The sequence below is a fragment of the Triticum urartu genome, chromosome 6A, assembly GCF_056163025.1.
Source record: "Triticum urartu cultivar PI428250 chromosome 6A, HENAU_Tu73, whole genome shotgun sequence".
Classification (NCBI taxonomy): Eukaryota; Viridiplantae; Streptophyta; class Magnoliopsida; order Poales; family Poaceae; genus Triticum; species Triticum urartu.
In genome coordinates, this window is record NC_141878.1 from 376,357,616 (window position 1) to 376,373,934 (window position 16,319).

The following is a 16,319-nucleotide window of genomic DNA, read 5'->3' on the forward strand; positions in this document are numbered from 1 at the left end:
CCAACAGTCCTTCCTCCTTGGCATAAGTTGCGAAACTCACGCTTCTTTATGGCCATAGCTCCTGCTGAAACATGGGCAGTGCGGAAAGCTTGCTGAAACTAATCCCATGTGACAGTGTCAACTGGGTAAGTGGCTGTGAAATTCTCCCACCATGCTGCCGCGGGTCCGTCAAGCTGGTGTGCGGCAAACTTCACTTTCTCACCATCCGTGCATCCTGCAGTGGTCAACTCCCTTCCTATCTTGCGGAGCCAATCATCTGCTACTATTGGCTCGGTGCTACTGGAAAACACCGGCGGATTCAGCCTAAGGAAACGGGCTAAGTGGTCAACAGGTGGTGGTGGTGGGTTGTTGTTGTTGTTCTGCTGATTCTGGACTAACACCTGCATCAATTGATTCTGCTGCTGGATCAACTGAGTGAGCTCCGGTGGAAATCCATTGTCACGTCTCGGAGGCATCTGAGGGTTTAGAAAAGACGAGAATTAAGAATAGAGGGGGTCTAAAGGGAAAACACTACCCATATGCACATGAGGCAAAAGCACACAATTCACTTCAATCAATCAAACAAGGGCTTACAAATGGTCTAACTATCGCAAAAGTGCTCGACTATAATGTGTTTACATGGGGGAATACTACTACTATCTGGTGGTCATCTAGAAATTTGAACCGGTGGAAGACTCCATGATATCTACTCCAGCTTCGTCTTCAAAGTCGGGTTCACTTGGATCCGAATCGGTGTCGTCGATGATGATGTAGTTGTCTGGACATGCGACGTACTTGTCGTCCTCCTGGGATGCTAACTTGCTCTTGAGTTCTTCAATCTCCTGCTTAAGATCGCAATTGTGCCTTGCTAGAGCTACGATCTCGTCCATGTAGTCCTTGCGTGTAGACTTTAGTTCTCCTTCTAGCTCGATGATCCTTGCCTTCGCATTCTTCAACTCTACCATATCATTGCACATCTGGTTCTCATGGCGTCGAATGTGCTGGTTTAACTCCTGGATGAAAGATGCAATGGATCTATCCTTCTTGGTGCTGACTAACTCCCATTGTTCATCACGGCGTCCGCAAATCTGGTACATAGTGTCCTTGAGGTCTTCTTGATAAACTTCTCCAATGCGTCCTATGGTGATATGAGCTGCCATGCTCCTTCCTAGACTCCAGGTTGGTGCATTGAAAACACTATCTATGGCTTCGTGATTGGCGCGAATGTTCTTCCCGGAACGTGAGCTTGAATCTTCCAGCGCTCCTCTTCAGGCAGGGTGGCGTTGAAGGTTCCCGTGAAGCTTGGTAATCCAATGTTCAGGTACTTGGTGACTTCCTTCAGGTGAAATCCAAAAGGTGTGCCTTCATCCGGTTGAGCGTACTTAATCTTCGCGTTTGTCATCCTAATAGAGTAGAAAAGATGAGGAGTTAGAAAATGAGAAGAGAAGGGTGATCTATGGCTTTAACTTAGTGGTCGTGTCCTACAGTCAGCGTGTGCTCTGATACCATCTCTGTAGCGACCTGACCCGAATGGATCACGTCTACTGTGCTACGGTGTCATCCCTGGATCAGTAATGCTGACACCACACAATACATCGAGGTTTTATAGCAGAGTTGCAATCACACACTTATTACATCGATGGCTCAAAAAGAACTTATTACAATAAATATGACTTAAGGCCATATTTTAAAGATAACAGTGGAAGACTTGGAAGATAAATGGGTCCATCGACTCCAGCGGCATCACTGAGTATAGAACCACGACCTAAACGCACCTCAATCGTCGTCTGAAAAGTCTGCAACATTAACGTTGCAGCCCGAAAACGGGTCAGCACATGGAATATGCTGGCAAAGTAACACATAGAGAGTAATGGAATGAAACAGCTATACTACATGCATATATGGCTGGTGGAAAGCTCTATGGTTACAGTTTTGCGTAAAGCCAGTTTTTCCCTACTGCAAAGGAATAAATTTTATTTACTATCATGGTGGTTGTGAAACATTGAGAATGGTTGACAGCATTCTCAATCCCAATTAAAAGTAATTAAAACCCAATAACATTAATTAGAAGTAACATGTTGAGATTCACAATGATATTCAAGTACTAGATACTCAAGTTGTCCATAACCGGGGACACGGCTAATCATGATTAGTTTGTAAACTCTGCAGAGGTTTGCGCACTTTTCCCCACATGACTCGATCGCCTCCGTTTGGTTTCTCGCACTACATGGTGTTTGAGAAGACGGATGACCGAGACATAGTCTTTCAGAAGCACTAGCACCTTACATGTGGGGTAGACCGGTACACCTACATCCCCTACATCTGCTAGTCCACCCCGTAAGAGTTCGCACAACTTAGTCAACTATGCCAGAGCCCATAGTAGCATGTGGCTGCACACAGAAGTTTCTAGCATGAAAGATCTTATGATCCCTTTGAGCCTGGGTGGCGGTCCAAAAAAAACAGGCAAGTCCTGATAGACATCAGGTGCCTCAATCCACCCAGATGTGTGTTTAAGTTGCCACCTTAAATAAACCATTAAAATTATCATCTCACATCTGTCATGGATATCACTCACCCAATCCACGTCTACTAGCATAGCATGGCATAATAAGCAAACGTAGAAGTAACTCCCAAAGGTTTCATAATAATACAGGTAATAGGTACTACCTCATCTACTTCCCATCCCACAATTTAATTAGATACTAATCATGCAATGTGTGAGGATTGATCTAATGCAATAAAACATGGGTTGTAGAAAAGGTATGATCAAAGTGTTACTTGCCTTGCTGATGATCCGCGAGTCCTAGGGTTTTGAAGTAACAAGCGGCGCAATCCGAGTAATCTATCGTAGACAAACAACAAGCATACAATAAGTACTCATCTAATGCACAGGTAAAACTCGAACAAGAGATCGAACCAGGTAGTTCAACTTAAGAACTCCGGTTGCAAGAAAGAACGAAAAACAAACGGCGGAAGAAAACAACTCGGTTCTAGCAAGTTGAAACTAGGTCAAAATTTTACTGTAACAAAAGCTTGTTCAAGTTGATTAGACGGAACGGCGGTTTCGAGACGAAACTCCAGGCGCTTGAATCACCTGATTCCGATAAACGAGCGAAAAGAAAGACTAGAAAGAAGATCAGATCTGAGATCGCGATCGCGGAATAAATCCGACGAAAAGAAAATGAAGAACGGTTAAACGAACGGACGTTCGTTAACCTAGAAGAATCCGGTGATCACGTTCGTTAGGACGAACGGTCCGGCGAACGGTCCAAAGGCAACTAAATCGGAGAAGAAAACGAATCCGATCTAGGGTTTCGGAGAAGAAAAACCGATCGAAAAACTGATCTAGAAAACCGGAACGGTTTAGAGAAGAAAAGAATCGGAACGATTAGAAGAGAACGATCCGAGGAAAAGAATAGATGTAGCGCGGGGCTACCTTGGCGAGGTCTCCGGTGAACGGGGCTCCGGCGGCGTCGGCGTAGGGCGGCGGCGTGGGCAAGGTGCGGCGGCGGCGCAGGTGTGGGGCGGCGGCGGCAAGGTGCGGCGGCGGCGCGGGGTGTGGGGTGGCGGCGCGGGTGAGGTGGCGGCGGCGGCGAGGTGCGGCGGCGGCGCGGGGTGTGGGGTGGCGGCGCGGGTGAGGCGGCGCGGCGACGGTGACGCAGGGCGCGGTGTGATGCGGCGCGGCGGCGGTGCAAGGCGCGGTGTGGAGGAGAGCTTTGATTTGATGTGTTTAGAGGGGGGGGTGCTTGGGTATTTATATTGGGGAGGGGAGGGGTTTACTTGGGGTAGAGGACAAGGAATTAGAATAGGAGTAGGAAAGATCTAGAAAATAAACGGAATAGGACTAAAGAAAACGAAATAAGGAAAAAGGGACAAGGGGCGCCCTAGAATCCTAAAAGGATTCGGTCCTAGCAAGAGGCGGCGGCGGCCGACCGGCTCCTGGCTCGGCGCCTGGCGCCTGGGAGCGCGGCGGTAGGTGGCTTGGCTTGGGCCTTTGGCCCAAGGCGCTGCTCAATTTTTTTTGAAATAGTTTCCTCGCGCAGAAAAAAAAACAAAAAGGGATCTAAACGAAGTCCGAAAAATCTAAAGTAAATTTTCCCCGACTCCTAAAAATGAGCCGAACAAAATGAACTTTTCTCCGGACCTAAAATGCAATTTTTGAAAACGCGCATTTTTCCCTATCCAAATAAAATGCAAATAAACACCGGAAAGCAAAATTGATCTATTTATTATATCTTCATTTTTCCTAAATTTGAGAAAGTCATATTATTCCCTCTCTCATATATTTTGACACCGGAAAATTTATTGAAGATAAAATAAATAAATCAAATGATCCTATTTTTCAAAATTCGAGAAAACTCTCAAATATGAAAATAACGAAATCTCCAACTCTCTCCGAGGGTCCTTGAGTTGCGTGAAATTTCTAGGATCAACCAAATGCAAGAAAATATGATATGCATATGATCTAGTGTATAACATTCCAAATTGAAAATTTGGGATGTTACAATAATGATAGTCCCACATACTTGTGGCACTGCCGCCTTGGTCACATTGGTGTCAAACGCATGAAGAAACTCCATGCAGATGGACTTTTGGAGTCTTTTGATTATGAATCATTTGACACGTGCAAACCATGCCTCATGGGCAAAATTACCAAGACTCCATTCTCCGGAACGACGGCGCGAGCAACCAACTTACTGGAAATCATACATACTGATGTGTGCGGTCCAATGAGCGTTGAGGATCGCGGTGGGTATCGTTATGTTCTCACCCTCACTGATGACTTAGGTAGATATGGGTGTGTCTACTTAATGAAACACAAGTCTGAGACCTTTGAAAAGTTGAAGGAATTTCAGAGTGAGGTAGAGAATCAATGTGATAGAAAAATAAAGTTCTTACGATCAGATCGTGGAGGGGAATATTTGAGTCACGAGTTTGGCACGCACTTAAGAAAATGTGGAATTGTTTCACAACTCACGCTGCCTGGAACACCTCAGTGTAATGGTGTGTCCGAACGTCATAATCGCACTCTATTGGATATTGTGCGATCTATGATGTCTCTTACCGATCTACCGCTATCATTTTGGGGTTATGCTTTAGAGACTGCCGCAATCACTTTAAATAGGTCTCCATCGAAATCCGTTGAGACGACACCGTATGAATTATGGTTTGGAAATAAATCTAAGCTGTCGTTTCTGAAAGTTTGGGGATGCGATACTGTAACACCTCGGATATGATTTACCTAATATGTAATCCAACTCTTGCCGTTTCCGGCGCTAAGTTATTTTATTTTTTCTCGGGTTCGGGTTTTGTCTCCTTGTGTTGTTGTCATTGTCATGCATCTCATATCATGTCATCATGTGCTTTGAATTTGCATACGTGTTCGTCTCATGCATGCGAGCATTTTCCCCGTTGTCCGTTTTGCATTCCGGCGCTCCGTTCTCCTCCGGTGGTCATTTCTACCTTTCTTTCGTATGTGGGGATTAAACATTTCCGGATTGGACTGAGACTTATCAAGCGGCCTTGGTTTACTACCGGTAGACCGCCTGTCAAGTTTCGTACCATTTGGACTTCGTTTGATGCTCCAACGGTTAACTGAGGGACCGAGAAGGCCTCGTGTGTGTTGCAGCCCAACACCCCTCCAATTTGGTCCAAAACCCACCAAAACCCTCTCCATCATCTAGAGCGTTCGATCACGATCGCGTGGCCAAAAACCGCACCTCATTTGGACTCTCCTAGCTCCTCCTATGTCTATAAATAGGTCTCTCCCTGAAAATCCGGATCTCCTTCGTCCCCAAACCCTAGCCCCGCTCCTCTCCGCGCGCCGGACGTGTCCGCCGGCGCCGGACAACATCCGAATCTCCCACCGCCGCCATGTGGCGCGCCCCCACTGGCCCGGTCGCATCCCCCGCCGCTGGCCCGCAAACCCGCCGCGGGCCCTCCCCGACCCGAAGGCGCGCCGCCGCCCGTGCCTGTTCCCCGCCCTCCGCGCCGCCTCTCCCCGAGCTGTGCCGCCGCGCCGGAGCGCGCGCCGCCCGAGACCGGCGTCCGGCGACCTCGCCGACCACGCCGCTTGCCGCCCCGGTGCCTGCCTCTTCTTCCCCGACGCCGTGCGCCTCCGCCCGCGCCGCCCAAGTCCGGCTCCGGCCTCCTCCCCACGAGCTCCTACCACTCCGGTGCCCAACTCCGTCTCCGGCAAGTCCGACTCCGACTCCGGCGAACCTCGAAGTCCATGCCACTGCTACAGTACACTCGGGCCGGATCTAGATCTGGAATTGCCTTGGTTGACTTTTTGCTCCGAAACCCTAACTATTTTGCTATGTTCGTCGTGCCGTAACTCCGCATCCGTAGCTCCGTTTTGGGCATATAGCATATCAAAATGTTCACCTCAGAGAGTACATCATTTCATCTCATTGCATCATCTTCATTTGAGTTCATCTTGATGCCCGAAATGCTGTTGGAAGAATGCCATTTGAGATAATTGCCAGATCTGCTGCTCCAATTAGATATTTGTCATTTTTGCCATGATTAATGTGTGCATGATATGCCCCTGAGCTCTACATATGTTTTGTTATATGCTTTGTCATCTTTCCATAGGTGCAATCCATGTATTTTTGTGATGTGTGTGGTGACTAGCACAAGCTTGCAAAGTGGTGCATTCGTTAATGCTAATTTCAGGGACTTAGCAATTCCACTAAGTCCTTGATCTGTTTATCTCAATATGCCATATGTTCATGTTGTTTCCTAGTGATCCGTGCCTCTTTTGAGGATGATCAGTAAGGATGTTTTGTTAATCTTGTAGTGTTCTATCCATCCATGTCTTTGTTTGAAATTGTGGAGCACCCTAGCTTGAGTCAATCGAGCTCTACTTTTGCTATTTCGTGAATCTGGGCAGATTGTCTACTTGTTAGCGATTTTGCCGAGGATGTTGTAGTTGATCCGTGCATGCTATGCTATTGTTCTTGCCATGTCTAGCTTGTATTATGTGTATTCTTAATGGGTGTGTGCTTAGGTTACCATGACTTGCTCTGTAGTGAGTGCATCGAGCTCGTAAACATGCCTACTTGATATCTGATTTTGCATGCTCCAGTTTTCACCGAGTCTGAGATCTGATTATGTTTTTGCCATGTTCACATGCTTGCAAATGTATTTTCTGATCCCTTTTGGCTCAAGGTCACTAAGGGACTTTTGTTAAGCTCTTTGAGTAGCTCCATGCCATGCTTTACTTTGCCATGTTCAAGCCCTGTAGCATGTAGTTTTCATGCTTCAAAGTGTGCTATCTGATCTGAAATTCCAGACAAGCGTTAATTTCACTAAGTCTGAGATCTGTTTACCAAATGCATTTTTTCCATGCTTGTTTGAACCTGTTAATGGATGATTTGGCCGTAGCTCAGTGTTCATCTTTTGTTGAGAATCATGAATGGATCCCTGCCATGTATTTTGTTGCCATGTTTGAGTGCTGTAGCATATTCACCTGGTTGCATTTAGATGGCTACTTGCTGTATATCGCAGACCGTTGTCATATTTGAATTGCTTGCCATTTCTAAACTGTGACTCCGATTCCGGCGTTCTTTATATCGTTTTCAAGCGAAATCATCTCACCTTTCCAGTGGCACACTTGGATTTCCATGTTGAGGCCAGGTTCATTCATTCTTTGTCAAATCTTGCATATGCATCGCATATCGCATCCCGCATAGCATACCATGTTTGCATCATGTTGTTTGAGCTTTGCACGTGGTTGATTGTGTTCCGTTTGCTTGTTTTGTCTTGTTTGGGTAGAGCTGGGAGACGAGTTCGCTAACGAGGAGCCCGTTGAGTTTGCTTTCGAGGATCCAGTCAACTCTGACAACTTTGCAGGCAAGATGATCATACCCTCGAAATCACTTCTATCTTTGCTTTGCTAGATGCTCGCTCTTTTGCTATGCCTATGCTACGATGCCTACCACTTGCTTATCATGCCTCCCAAATTGCCATGTCAAACCTCTAACCCACCATGTCCTAGCAAACCGTTGATTGGCTATGTTACTGCTTTGCTCAGCCCCTCTTATAGCGTTGCTAGTTGCAGGTGAAGATTGGAGACTGTTCCTTGTTGGAACATTATTTACTTGTTGGGATATCATTATTTTATCTTGTTATCTTAATGCATCTATATACTTGGTAAAGGGTGGAAGGCTCGGCCTCTCGCCTAGTGTTTTATTCCACTCTTGCCGCCCTAGTTTCCGTCATATCGGTGTTATGTTCCCGGATTTTGCGTTCTTACGCGGTTGGGTGATAATGGGAACCCCTTGATAGTTCGCCTTGAATAAAGCTTTTCCAGCAATGCCCAACCTTGGTTTTACCATTTGCCACCTAGCCTCTTTTCCCTTGGGTTTCCGGAGCCCGGCGGTCATCTTATTTTAAGCCCCCCTGGGCCAGTGCTCCTCTGAGTGTTGATCCGACCGAGCTGCCTGCGGGGCCACCTCGGGGAAACTTGAGGGTTGGTTTTACTCGTAGCTAGTCTCATCTGAGTGTGCCCTGAGAACGAGATATGTGCAGCTCCTATCGGGATTTGTCGGCACATTCGGGCGGTGTTGCTGGATTTGTTTTAACTTGTCGAAGTGTCTTGTAGAACCGGGATACCGAGTCTGATCGGAATGTCTTGGGAGAAGGTCCATTCCTTCGTTGACCGTGAGAGCTTGTCATGGGCTAAGTTGGGACTCCCTACAGGGATTTAAACTTCCGAAAGCCGTGCCCGCGGTTATGGGAAGATGGGAATTTGTTAATGTCTTGTTGTAGATAACTTGAACCTAAACTTAATTAAAATGAAACAACTGTGTGAGTTACCGTGATGGTCCCTTCTCGGCGGAGTCCGGAAAGTGAACACGGTGTTGGAGTAATGCTTGCCGCAGGTTGTTCTCTAGTCATGCGTTCGCGCTTTGCCTTCTCTTCTCGCTCTCTTTTGCGAACAGGTTAGCCACCATATATGCTAGTCGCTTGCTGCAGCTCCTCATATTTTACCTTGCCTTACCTATAAGCTTAAATATTCCTGATCGTGAGGGTGCGAGATTGATGAGTCCCTGTGGCTCACAGATTACTTCCAAACCAGATGCAGGGCCTGATGACTCCGTTCCAGATGACGCGCTTGAGCTCAAGTGGGAGTTCGACGAGGACTCACGCCGTTACTATGTGTCTTTCCCTGATGATCAGTAGTGGTGCCCAGTTGGGGCGATCGGGACCGTGTCGCATGTTGGGTTGATCTTTTATTTTGGCACCGTAGTCGGGCCATGAGTGATTGGTTGATTTAATGCCATTTATGTACTTTGATTGACGTGGCAAGTGTAAGCCAACTATGTATCTCCCCTTTTATTATCTATATTACATGGGATGTTGTGATGATTGCCTAACTTGCGACATTGCTTTCAATGCGGTTATGCCTCTAAGTCATGCCTCGACACGTAGGAGATATAGCCGCATCGAGGGCGTTACAAGTTGGTATCAGAGCCTTCCCCGACCTTAGGACCCCCCATTGCTTGATCGTTTTTAGCAGCCGTTGTTGAGTCTAAAAAAATGTTTTGAGTCATTTAGGAATTATATATCGGAGAGTTTAGGAATTCTTTTTACTCCCAGTCTCCTCATCGCTCTGGTAAGGCATCCTGATGTAGAGTTTTGACTCTTCTCTTCTCAAATTTCACAAAAAAAATTAGGATCGCGCGGGTATCTTGGAATCGTTCTGGTGGTTTTGTGATGAGAACATTGTTCTTGGTGCCTCCTGTCTTTAGGGGTTGTGGCAGTGTCCCGGGAAGTTGAACTCCGAGGTGTTGTCGTCACAATTTTATCGTTGCAGTTCTGGAATACCTAAGTTTAGTACGCCGACATTGAAAATCTCTTTTATGCAGTTCGTTGGTGAGATAACCTCAACGCCACCCAGTACTGGGGCGGGAGTTCGGGAGTATTGCCATAACTTGTATAACGGATGCTTTTCGAAGGTTGAGGTAGATGGTTTCCGAAGTTTTTCTCGGTTATGTGTTGAAGGATGGATACAGATGGATGTAGGATTTGCTAGATTTGGGTGAGATATTATGCTTCCCCTGTATCCCCAACACCTGATTGCATAACCGGAAAGGTTCGGGAGTTTCATAGGTGGGAATTCTTGTAGCTCTAGTTCTTCTTCCACGGATATTTGGTTTGAGATTGGGATTTCTTACCGAGTATTCGTTCTTGATCCGTACCTTGTTGATTTATTCATCTACCTAAATTCTAAGTGGCTTCTCAATTTATGGATATGTGACCATTTCAAGTGGAATGCATTCGTTCATTTTGTTCGAATGTGAAGACTATATGTTGCAATTTCAACCCGCTTGATTCAGCTGCATTTTATCTGTCAATGTGCTAACGATTGTCACCCTCTTCAGGATGGCTCCCGCTAAGAGCAGCAATTAGAATCAAAATCAGGATCCGCCACCACCTCCACCTCCTCCGGAGGCATGGCAAGCTGTGATGGCCGCAACCAATGCAAACACGCAGTTGATCATGCAAATTCTTCAAGAGCGCAATCAAGTGAACCAAGGAAACCAAGGCAACAATCAGAATCACTTTGCTACACTCAACCAGTTCCTTGCTAACGGGCCAAAGACTTTCAGCAATTGTGTTGAGGCAACTGATGCCGACGATTGGCTCGTGGATCTGTGCAAGCATTTCGAGTGTAGTAACGTCAGGCCTGAGGACTTTGTTAAGTTCGCCTCCTTCCAACTCAAAGACCAAGTTGCAGAATGGTTCCAGCAGTACAAGGATTCCAGAGGAGGCCGTGTGATTACCTGGGATGAATTCTGTCAAGATTTCAAAGCTCATCATATTCCTCAAAGCGTGGTCGAAAGCAAGCGTGAGGAATTCCGCAACCTGAAGCAAGGCTCTTTGTCTGTCTATGACTACAACAAGTTCTTTCAGAAGCTCGCCCGCTTTGCTAAGCAGGACGTCCCTGACGAGAAGATCATGATATACCAGTTCAGGGGTGGTCTCAGAGAAGAAATCCAGCTAGCTCTTGTTATCTTTGAGCCCTTGAGGTACGATGAGTTCTACAACATGGCATTGAAGCAAGAGGCTGCTCAACTAAGGTGTGATGCTTCCAAGAAGTGAGTCAGAGATGCTACTCCTTCTTCCTCTACTCAAGTGGCCAAGCAGCAGAAGTATTGGCTTCCTCCTCCTCCGTTTCGTCAGCCGTATCAGAAGAGCAAAGGTGGTAGTGGATCTTCCCACCCACCCAACCCTGGCTTTCAGAACAAGACTTCGTCTCAAGCTCCAAGATCGAGTGCTCCGTATCACCGTCCGCTTTCAGAGGTCACGTGCAACAAGTGCCAACAGAAGGGTCACTATGCCAACAAGTGCTTCAATCAGAGGCATCTCCCTCCTCCTCCTCCTCCTCCTCCTGTGAGATCGGCAAGTACAGCTGTGGTCAAGCATAACCCCAAGCACGCCAAGGTCAACTTGATGAATGCAGCTCAGGCAGAGGACTCGTCAGATGTCATCATGGGTAACCTTCCTGTTAACGATATTCCAGCTAAAGTACTTTTTGACTCTGGTGCATCGCATTCCTTCATGTCATTTCCATTTGCATCGGAGAACAATTTTAGTACTAAGGCATTACCTAGAGCTATGCAAGTCATCTCTCCGGCTAAGCGTCTGAGTTCCAGTATGATGGTTCCGGACATTTCTATCATGATGGGTGATTTCAAGTTTCTGGCTTCTCCAATGGTCCTTGGTAACTCGGATATTGATCTTATTCTCGAGATGGATTGGATTTCTAAGCACAAGGCTCAGCTTGATTGTGCAGCCAAGCAGATTCAATTGACTCATTCTTCTGAGGATGTAATTGTCTTTGCCGCTCGGGATAATACTATCCGTCTGTTTTCTCTCAATGAGAAGGGTGAACTGGATGCCATCTCGCAAATTCCAGTCATTTGCGAATATCAAGACATCTTTCCAGAAGAGCTTCCAAGAATGCCTCCACACCGGCCAGTTGAATTCGTCATTGATCTTGAGCCTGGCACGGAACCAGTGTGCAAGCGTCCTTACAAGCTCGGACCTGAAGAGTTGAAGGAGCTGAAGAAGCAACTCGATATTCAAGAGCGAATGGGTCTCATCCGGCCTAGTTCTTCTCCGTGGGGTTGTGGTGTTCTTTTTGTAAAGAAGAAGGATGGAACGGACCGACTTTGTGTTGATTACCATCCATTGAACAAGAAGACTATCAAGAACAAATACCCACTTCCCAACATCAATGAGCTATTCGAACAACTCAAAGGTGCCCAAGTATTCTCCAAGCTTGATCTCCGTATGGGTTATCATCAGATTCGAATCCGTGAGCAAGATATTCCCAATACGGCTTTCAGGACAAGCTATGGTTCATATGAATACACTGTCATGTCTTTTGGCCTCGTCAACGCTCCTCCGACATTCTCTCGCATGATGAACTTCATCTTCAACGCCTACACCAATGACTTTGTTTTGGTCTATCTCGACGACATTCTGGTCTTTTCGAAGAACAAGGAAGATCATGCCAAGCACTTGCGTTTGGTACTCGATAAGCTCAGGGAACACCAGTTCTACGCCAAGTTCTCAAAGTGCGAGTTTTGGCTCGACGAGGTTCTTTATCTTGGGCATATCATCTCTGCAAAGGGCATTGCGGTGAATCCTGAGAAGGTGTCTGCAATTGTGAATTGGGAACCACCTCAGAACGTGAAGCAACTCCGTAGCTTCCTCGGTCTCGCAAGCTACTATCAAAGGTTTGTTGAGAACTTTTCTAAGATCGCGAAGCCTCTCTCAAATCTTCTCCAGAAGCACGTCAAGTACGTTTGGTCTCCGGAATGTGACATCGCTTTCAACACTTTGAAAGAGAAATTGGTCACTGCTCCAGTTCTGACTCCTCCTGATGAATCCAAACCGTACGAGGTCTTTTGCGATGCCTCTCTCCAAGGTCTCGGCGCAGTGTTGATGCAAGAGAAGAAAGTGGTGGCTTATACCTCTCGCCAGTTGAAGCCCAACGAGAAGAACTACCCCACTCATGACCTCGAGTTGGCGGCAGTTGTGCATGCTCTTTTGACTTGGAGACATCTCTTATTGGGAAGAAAAGTGGACATTTTCACTGACCACAAGAGTCTCAAGTACATCTTCACTCAGCCTAATATCAACCTCAGGCAGACTCGATGGGTCGAAATGATTCAAGAGTATAATCCGAGTATCGAGTATACTCCAGGCAAGGCCAATGTGATTGCTGACGCATTGAGCAGGAAGGCTTATTGCAACAGTCTGATTCTCAAGCCTTATCAACCCGAGCTTTGTGAAGCTTTCCACAAACTTAATCTGCAAGTTGTTCCTCAAGGTTTCCTCGCCAACCTTCAAGTCTCTCCTACCTTGGAAGACCAGATTCGCCAAGCCCAGCTTCTTGATGCTATGGTGAAGAAGGTGAAGATTGGGATTGCCAAGAGTCAACCCAAGTACAAGTGCTACCGCCTTGATGACAAGGATACTCTCTTCTTCGAGGATCGTATTGTTGTGCCCAAAGGTGACCTTCGTAAAGTGATCATGAATGAGGCTCACAATTCTCTCCTCTCCATCCACCCTGGGAGCACGAAGATGTATCAGGACCTCAAGCATGCTTATTGGTGGACTCGAATGAAGCGCGAGATTGCTCAGTTCGTGAATGAATGCGAGGTCTGCAGAAGAGTGAAGGCAGAACACCAAAGGCCAGCTGGTCTCCTCCAACCTCTTGCCATTCCAGAATGGAAGTTTGACCACATTGAGATGGACTTCGTGACTGGGTTTCCAAAGTCCAAACGTGGCAATGATGCTATATTCGTTGTCATCGACAAACTCACTAAAGTGGCTCATTTTCTGCCTATCAAAGAGTCAATCACTGCAGCTCAATTGGCAGAGCTGTATACCTCTCGGATTGTCTCGCTGCATGGTATTCCACAAGTGATCTCTTCAGACCGTGGCAGCATCTTTACCTCCAAGTTTTGGGATTCTTTTCAGAAGGCCATGGGCACCAACATCCGCTTCAACACAGCTTTCCATCCGCAAACTAGCGGTCAAGTCGAGCGTGTCAACCAGATTCTTGAAGATATGCTCAGGGCTTGTGTGATCTCCTTCGGCATGAAGTGGGAGGATTGTCTTCCATATGCTGAATTCTCCTACAACAACAGTTTTCAAGCAAGTTCGGGTAAGGCCCCATTCGAAATTCTGTATGGCAGGAAGTGCCGTACCCCTCTCAACTGGTCTGAAACCGGTGAACGTCAGCTTCTGGGTAATGACTTAATCACAGAGGTAGAGGAGATGTGTAAAGTCATTCGATATAACCTCAAAGCAGCCCAATCCCGCCAGAAGAGCTACTATGATAGTAAGCACCGTGATTTGACTTTCGAGATCGGAGATCATGTTTACCTCCGCGTCTCTCAAATGAAAGGTACTCGTCGCTTTGGTATCAAAGGGAAGCTTGCCCCTAGATACATGGGACCTTTCAAGATTGTCAGCAAGAGAGGCGATCTCGCCTATCAACTCGAGCTTCCTTCAAACTTTGCAAATGTGCATGACGTGTTCCATGTCTCCCAGCTCCGAAAGTGCTTCAAGACTCCTGACCGCACCATCAACTTCGAAGGCATTGATCTCCAAGAAGATCTCTCTTATCTGAGCACCCCGTTGCTATTCTTGAAGAGACTGAACGCAAGACTCGCAACAAGTCAATCAAATTCCTCAAAGTCAAGTGGTCACACCATTCCGACCGTGAAGCCACCTGGGAACTCGAGGATCACCTCCGTTCTGAGTACCCGGCGTTCTTTCAGTCCTAGATCTCGGAACGAGATCCTTTCGTAGTGGTGGAGTGTTGTAACACCCCGGATATGATTTACCTAATATGTAATCCAACTCTTGCCGTTTCCGGCGCTAAGTTATTTTATTTTTTCTCGGGTTCGGGTTTTGTCTCCGTGTTGTTGTCGTTGTCATGCATCTCATATCATGTCATCATGTGCTTTGCAATTGCATACGTGTTCGTCTCATGCATGCGAGCATTTTCCCCGTTGTCCGTTTTGCATTCCGGCGCTTCGTTCTCCTCCGGTGGTCATTTCTACCTTTCTTTCGTATGTGGGGATTAAACATTTCCGGATTGGACTGAGACTTATCAAGCGGCCTTGGTTTACTACCGGTAGACCGCCTGTCAAGTTTCGTACCATTTGGACTTCGTTTGATGCTCCAACGGTTAACTGAGGGACCGAGAAGGCCTCGTGTGTGTTGCAGCCCAACACCCCTCCAATTTGGTCCAAAACCCACCAAAACCCTCTCCATCATCTAGAGCGTTCGATCACGATCGCGTGGCCAAAAACCGCACCTCATTTGGACTCTCCTAGCTCCTCCTATGTCTATAAATAGGTCTCTCCCTGAAAATCCGGATCTCCTTCGTCCCCAAACCCTAGCCCCGCTCCTCTCCGCGCGCCGGACGTGTCCGCCGGCGCCGGACAACATCCGAATCTCCCACCGCCGCCATGTGGCGCGCCCCCACTGGCCCGGTCGCATCCCCCGCCGCTGGCCCGCAAACCCGCCGCGGGCCCTCCCCGACCCGAAGGCGCGCCGCCGCCCGTGCCTGTTCCCCGCCCTCCGCGCCGCCTCTCCCCGAGCTGTGCCGCCGCGCCGGAGCGCGCGCCGCCCGAGACCGGCGTCCGGCGACCTCGCCGACCACGCCGCTTGCCGCCCCGGTGCCTGCCTCTTCTTCCCCGACGCCGTGCGCCTCCGCCCGCGCCGCCCAAGTCCGGCTCCGGCCTCCTCCCCACGAGCTCCTACCACTCCGGTGCCCAACTCCGTCTCCGGCAAGTCCGACTCCGACTCCGGCGAACCTCGAAGTCCATGCCACTGCTACAGTACACTCGGGCCGGATCTAGATCTGGAATTGCCTTGGTTGACTTTTTGCTCCGAAACCCTAACTATTTTGCTATGTTCGTCGTGCCGTAACTCCGCATCCGTAGCTCCGTTTTGGGCATATAGCATATCAAAATGTTCACCTCAGAGAGTACATCATTTCATCTCATTGCATCATCTTCATTTGAGTTCATCTTGATGCCCGAAATGCTGTTGGAAGAATGCCATTTGAGATAATTGCCAGATCTGCTGCTCCAATTAGATATTTGTCATTTTTGCCATGATTAATGTGTGCATGATATGCCCCTGAGCTCTACATATGTTTTGTTATATGCTTTGTCATCTTTCCATAGGTGCAATCCATGTATTTTTGTGATGTGTGTGGTGACTAGCACAAGCTTGCAAAGTGGTGCATTCGTTAATGCTAATTTCAGGGACTTAGCAATTCCACTAAGTCCTTGATC